The 7,500-nt window shown below is 43.4% G+C and overlaps 1 protein-coding gene across 1 annotated transcript in view; it reads left to right on the top strand.

The window, feature by feature from the left end:
* LOC137970251 (formin-like protein 2) overlaps positions 1–7,500 on the top strand; it is a 94,647-nt gene that overhangs the window by 46,354 nt on the left and 40,793 nt on the right. The window lies entirely within an intron of this gene.

The raw sequence follows: 7,500 nt of genomic DNA, 5'->3' as shown, positions 1-7,500 counted from the left end.
TGTACCGTGCTCAAAGTACACACAAACTCATCGTAAAATCTCTCACTGTGGTTCTCACGGTGTTGATGTGGAGAAATAAAAATAAAAGCCGATCAAAACTCGTTGTTTCAATGATGTAATGATCGATGGGTAAAAACCAATCAAATCGTTTTTCACACATTCCAGGAAAAATCACGTGGTATAGACCTTATAAATATTCATAAATGGCAGTCTTTTGTCGAAGTTCAAATTAGCCTACAAAGCCTCGATACCATACAGTGAATTGAAAAGAATTCTTGCTCTAAAATGAGGCTTGGTAGGCTAATTTGCACGTGGACACAAGAATTTTAAATGTGACCGCCATTTATGAATAAGGTCTATGGAACACGATTATCAACGGTAAATCACAGACGCTCCTCTCTGATTTTTTTTTTCGGAGAGTGGGCGGCTGTACACAGGCTACATCTGTCAACAGTAAACATAATTATTGCTGTCGCAGCAAATTATTTCAGTAGAGAATGCACAGAGTAATTTTCCGTTTCATGCATTCTGTTTCTTAAAAGAACCCTTTTGTTTTATTGAAGCTTACCGGTTTATGAATTAATCAGAAAACAATTAAAATTCTAACAAGCCGAGGAGCATATGTTGCTGTTGAAATAATGACGTAGTGTTTAAAGTAAGGAGCGAGAATTCCGCGTAAACTGCTTTGACACTTTGTGGGTTGTTTTGTGAAATAACAGTCGTGTAGAAAATTTGATCATGGAATCATAGCTGTGGAAACATTGTCTGCCTTGTGTCTGCGTTGCCACTGACATTTCAATGCATAAAATGTTGCTTTGCGTGTAAAAGTGTGCATGTTGAAGTGATGCATGAAACAAAATCAGCTGGAAAAATACCAGCAACTGCGAAGCCGTTTGCGTGACTACAAAGCTTACCCTCAGGAGAATCAGTACCTTCCATCCAAGGCAACATTTAAATCCTCATAGTACTTCCGTAACTTCTGCCATTGAAACCACTTTCCAAATTCACAGTGAAACTCGGTAACAGGAATATTTTGAAATACTTGAAACAAGAATTCAAGTTCGACTGTTGAGATTCTGAATTCTCGTGGACGTTAATTCTCTTAATTTTAAAACAGAGTACACTTTGTAATTCCATTTCCTTAAAAGTATCATTTTAAACATATAAACGACACAGAGCGCATTAATGTTTAGAAAAAACTGCAATTTGAAGCAACATTTTGTGAAAGACTTCCGAGATAATACAATCAAATTTCGGAGATCACGAAGAGATCTTGCAGAGTCTGCCGGGACACGCGTGACAATTCACTGCAAAAAGTAAACGCTGCTTCCAAAGCAAAGCGCCTATCTCTAAATAGCAATATCACAAAAACGGTGAAGGCATTATTTTAACTGAAAAAAAGCCTAGCTCTTACAGTTAGCAAGATCTTGTCAGCATCGTTAAAGCCTTGTGGTCAGAAACGTTTCATGAAAACTATGTGTTTGCATGACAAGGACGTGACAGAAATATCGGAAATATCTCTCCCGCGTTTGACTAAAATATACTCGTTATCCACTATGCTCAAATCCTCCTGAAATGCAGGGTTTCTGGTTTCCCTAAATTCCAGAGGTTTTTTGCTATCTTTGGGCGATGAAAGATCAAAGGCGAAAAATGAAAGAACGAACCGGCGAACTGGTTTTTCTCGCTGCTTTGCGACTCGCCATTCCATTGCTCTAAGAGAGAAAAAACCTCTGGCATCCTAGTGAAGGAACAGACACCCATACTTTCGTTCATTTCAATTTCAAAGATCTTGAAATTATTTAGCTTCAGAAACGTTTCGAAAAAAAGTGAAATTCATTCATATTTGACAAAACTTACAAAGACTTCTAAGGCAATTCATGCAGCGCCAATATAAAGGAAACACTGCGTTAACTCGAAGGTTTAATAAACGACAACTAGAAGTAAACTCGAGCACGAGGAACAGACATACAGACAAGCCTGCGCAGCCGCTAACAACCGCTGAGTACAACGTAAAATTAATAACGTTGTGGTGTGGTTGCCTCCTAGCACTCTCCGTAGCACCTAGGCACAGAAGTAAACAGAATATGCGTGCAAAGTAAACGACTAAATATGGAAACTTACAGAGGCTGAACTAGAAAAACGACACTGAAAGCGAACCCGAAACTAAACTGGTATACACACAACGGGTGCAGTCTCTGGTCCCTTAGATTTGTCATTCTAAATGTAGCGAGTAAAATAAAATTACCACAGGAAGGTGAAAGGGCACAGACTAGTGTTACTAGAAAGAACGCAAAAGCCGAGCACACTACTTTAAGTCCCAGTCTTGATTTTGCCAAAACGGGGTGCTTCGATGATGGGAGGAACAACAGCAGCAGACTCGAGTGGGGCACGCGAAAGAACCGAGCAGTCTAGAGAAGAGGATGGGGTGCAGGGTGGTGGGACAATGGCTGCAGGTACTGGAGGAAGTTCCTGAACGGGGTCAACATTGTGCACGGGTTGCGAATCCATGGGTTGTTCAGAGGCAGGAGTCTGAGTAACCACTGGAGAAGGTGCAGGGACAGTGGACTGTCTTGGAGGTAGACTAACGGGGTCGGCGTCATCATCAGAGTCAAATGGGGAAGGCTTAAGAAGGCCACAAATGGGGCCCTGCGGGGACAGAGCTGAAACTGTCAGAGCCACTGGCTAACATTCAGACATAGGCACCAAGTAGAGTTTGCTGCGAAACTGGGAGGTGGTGAACTTCCGGAGCTCGATATAGAGGTCCTCACGAATGCAGACCACAAGGTATTTCTCACTGGCTTTTAATTTGTCTCGGTCACCTTTCAAGAAAACTAAGTCGCCGACAGAGACGGCAGCTGAGGGTCGGTTGGTACGGCCACGAGCCTTAGACTTTGCGCTGGATGGGTGATTCTGCTGGCGGGAGTAATTCTGACTAAGGATGAGGTGTCTGTTAACTATGGGAAGCTGTTTGCCAGTTAGCTGGTCGCGTTGAGTCCAGACCTCCCGTGCCGAGAGGCCATCACGCCAGATGCAGGAGTTTGTGTTTGCTGTGGCTAGGGCGAGAGTGACGTCAGACACAGGTCCTCCCTCAGGGGACAAGTTGAGGAGCTCTAAACCAAGCTCCTCAATGGCACGCTCTGCGACGGGATTCTTGTTTGGATTCTTGACCCTACCGATCTCCAAGGTAATTCCGTGGGAGAGGAGAATTGGGTCGGAGGCAAGTGCACAGAAACCAGGGGCAGGATCAACACGGACTGTCACACCATTGTGTAAGGAACGGAGCTGGGAACATAAGACTATGAGGGCATTGCGGAGATCCTCATGTTTCTCGCTCTTGACAAGGGTGGTTAAAGTGCACAAGGAGACAGTCTCTCTTAGTACGAGGATTAATTGTCTGTGACATCGGGCAACATCAGCAGTGAATGAGATGCCAATTGACCGAGGAGCTTCCACGCTTGACTGGGGCTGAAATTGTTTAGGGATTGACTTCACGGAGTCACAGATGTGACAGGAAGAAGATACAAGGTAGATGGCCTTGTCAACGTCTAGAGCGAAGAAGTATCGGCTGAAGAGAGGCTTTGTTTGGTACTTTGACAGGTGGCTAAACCGGATGTGAAGAGCTATTAATAGGCCGTGTAAGACGGAGCGAGGGACAACCAGGCGCTCACGAGGAGGTTAGAAGGGCAATCCAGCCGGGGCTCCAGGGCCCACAGGGTGTCGGAGTCCACGTCGGAAGGGGTACTGAACTGGACAAACTCCCCTGGCAGAACGACTGTGCGATTTGGGTTGCGTAGCAGGAAGGATTGGGTACGCTGCATGTTTGGTTGGCGTGTATGCCTGGAGGGTGAGCTGTAGCTGATAATCTCAGTGCCACCTATCTCAATCTGACGTTTGGCAGGGCGAACACCAATGCCGTTGCGGGTCATGAAAGGGTTACCGGCTAGGATATCGACATCCAGCTGACGAACGACCAGGGCATCTAAGTCAAACGTCCACTGTCCGCGGGTTAGGGAGCGGTGGACTTCGCCAATGACATCCATTGGGATAACTCCATCGGCCTGATGAGCCATTTGGAAGGCTGGGGTTATGGGGAAACTATAAAGTTGGGCGGCGGAGGGGCGGACCATGTTGGAAGTTGCACCGGTGTCCAGGGTGAGCTGCACTGGGTGTTTGTGGTAGAAGGTGTTAAGGACAGGTGATTGGACAATGCTCACACGAAGGGCTGCTGGCTCTTCACGCTGGACTGGTGGCACTACAAGGTCACTGCTCTCATCCAAGGACTCGCACTCCTCAGCACCGAGGTCATCAGGGTCATCCATCACCATGCGTGACTGAGCCCATGGTCGACGGTCACGGTCAGGTAGGTAGCGACAATCCATAAGGTTGTGAGTGGTATGTGGGCGACCGGCAGTTTTGCAGAGGATGCAAGACAAGAAGGGGCGTCGTCGGGGTTGGCCTTGAGCAGCATTAGGGAGGCGCCTTGGTGTGGTACTGCCAATACGCATGGCTTTGGTATCTTCGATGCTACGCAACTCATCAAGGAGAGATCCAAGAGCTTGAGAGATCTCAGGTTTTAGTGAAGCCAGGGTCTTATTGCGTAGTTCAGAACCGTATTTGTGTTTCACCAAGAGGGGTAAGCTGGGATGTATCAACTGGAGCCAGAGGAAGACGACAGTGTTCTCCATTGTGGGGGAGAGGTCTTCGGCAGTTTCTTGATCTCCATGGTGTGTTAAGCCGCCGTGAACAGAAAGGAGGTTATCCTCAAAGAAAGCCATAAGACGCTGAAACAGGTCCTCAGGTCTCTCATCAGGCTGTAGGTGTATGCTAGCCAAGTGAAGAAAGTGCACTCCGGAGGACTGGAAACCATAATGTTGACGTAGTTTCTGCCATATGTCGTTCAGGGAAGTTGAGTGTTTAACGATGGAATTCCTAGAGATTACAGGACAGAAGTTGGCTATTTGGCCAAGTAGTAGGTCCAGATGGGTGTTCTTTTGGGCGGCAGTGAGACGCTGAGCTTCAGGGATCGCAGTGCCATCGTTGGTAAGGCCCCTAAGTGGATTGGCGGTGGTTTGTTTCTGCCAGGTTGCATCAAGGAAGCGAACAAAGTTTTTGTCGAGTGAAAGGACATAGATCAAGTTCTGCCGCCAACTTTCGTACGAAGTAATTGTCTCGATCTTTGTTAACTGCCACTGTTTGGGTGCTCGAGGCGAGGCGGCCATGCTGGAAAGTTCACAATGTCACAGGATCCAAAGTCCACACTTGTGTTAGGGAAGTAGAGGCGTGAGTTAAGCGCTGCCACCACGCCAATAAAGAGAAAACACTGCGTTAACTCGAAGGTTTAATAAACGACAACTAGAAGTAAACTCGAGCACGAGGAACAGACATTTTTTTTTTTTTTTTTTTTGTACATTTCCTAACCAAATTTACAACAATAATACAACTACAAGTTACAACAGAGATAACTACTTAAGCTACTTGCACTACTTAACAAAACGATGCAATTATAAATGCAGCTCACAATACTACAATTTACATAATTTACTCTCCAAAACAATACAATTACTTATTTAACTTACAATATTAACACATACCCTACAATTATTTTACAAATAGAAACATAAGAGTAGGAGTGGCACATCCCCTGGGACAAAGATATTTGGCACAGCTCATGCACATAGTGTTCCCCATTTTGCTCTGAATTTTCCCAATGTGTTGTTTTTAAAAGCAATTGTACGTTCACAAAGAATCTTTTCATTAAGTAAAACACAGAAAATTTCAAAACTGGGAGAGGTTTTATCTTAACCATGAAAGAAAGATGTGGTACTTTGCAATAATAACATAATGATTGAGGGCTTGAAAAATATTTGATTCAGGCTTATAGCCGTACAAAATATCCGAAGTACTTAAGGTGACATTTTCCGATCTCTTTTCTTTCCACCAGCTAATTACCCTTTGCCAAAAAATTTGAATACTGGGGCATTCATATAAAAGGTGAACTAAATTCTCATGAGGGTGGCTACAACGATCGCAGAGGAGGAAGGAACAGACCTACAGACAAGCCTGCGCAGCCGCTAACAACCGCTGAGTACAACGTAAATAATGTAGTGGCGCAGAAGAACCGACTGATAATATAATTATGCACATGTTAATTCTTCTGTTTCAAACGCAATGAAATGTGCCACTTGTTTTTGAAACGCGATGAAACGCTGTTCTTTGAAACGCATTTCAAACATGTTTGAAACTGTTTGAAACGCGTTTAAATTTGTTTGAAACACTGTTTTGAAACGCGTTTGGGAAGAAATGGTCTAAGCATCCTTTTCATCTGGACGGTCACAATTTTATTACGATTCATTTCGTCAACCACCCTGCACCAAGAAATAGCCAGCAAGCCGCTCTAAAATGACCGCTAGTTTAAAAATCGCTACTAAAAACCTCTTGAATGGTTTCATTCAGCTTTGGTGGAGTTTTGCATTTAGCGTCCTTACTACCCATCGAACTCTGTACGAGTTATGTTCCTAAATTTCGTATTTTACAAGTGCATGGATTGCTTACACATTCTGAAAATTGGCTTTGTGTTTGACAACTTCTTTTCCAACCTCTCTGCAAGTATCAGCTAGAATTTGTCCATAAGTTGCTTTTGTTATTGATGGTTTAAACAAATTCTTAGAAGAAACATATTTAACCAGTCTTAGCCGGCTGAGAAGCTGCCGTTGCAAATGTAACAGTTAAAATTGCACTGAGAAATTCTTCAGCGATCTCTCAGCGTCTCCTTGGTGCCTCGGTTTGTTTTGACGGAAGTCAACATGTGTTAACAATGTTATCAGTTATTAGCTAATTTGTTAATCACCTTGTGTCAATTCAGCCATTAAAAAGGTGGGTGTTTTTCCAAAATAGGGGGTCTTCTTGCAAGTGTTTCTCTCAAGTCTGCATTTTACCTGTGGTCTGCAATCTGAATTTTACCCCTAGCCTGCATTTTACCCCAGGTTTGCAATCTGCGTTTTACAACCGACTGCTGAAATTTTATTTTGCTTCAATCCAGTGTCAGTAAGGTTAAGAATACAACAATAAAGAGTGAAAGGTGAGAGAGTGAAGGGAATGAGAAAACTCTTAACATTGTTTCCTCCTTAACTTGCAAATAAAATTTGACATTTAAATGCCATAGAGTACAAAAAAAAAAAAAAAAAGTAATTATAGAGATAAAGGTTAAGAAAAGCAAAGGAGATGAGAATGATTGGGAGAACTAAACAATGAGCTTTGTACAGATAGTCATTCAGATTTGTGTTTGTTTAGTTTTATGTTAATTATCAATATAGAATACAGTATTCTCAAAGATCAGGCAGTCAAACTTGTTTGCACACTTTGTCATTAAAGACTTAAAGTTCCTTTCTATTTTCTCTGGCTCATTTCCATGTTGTCCTTTTGAGTGATCGCCAATAATTGATCGATCGTTTCTGTTACTTGTCACATTGATGTAAGTACTGCTGACTTGCGAAGTCAACA

Source organism: Montipora foliosa, chromosome 9 (assembly GCF_036669935.1).
Source record: "Montipora foliosa isolate CH-2021 chromosome 9, ASM3666993v2, whole genome shotgun sequence".
NCBI classification, from domain to species: Eukaryota; Metazoa; Cnidaria; class Anthozoa; order Scleractinia; family Acroporidae; genus Montipora; species Montipora foliosa.
The sequence above is the reverse complement of the archived record's forward strand: the minus strand, read 5'-3'. Positions and strand labels throughout refer to the sequence as shown.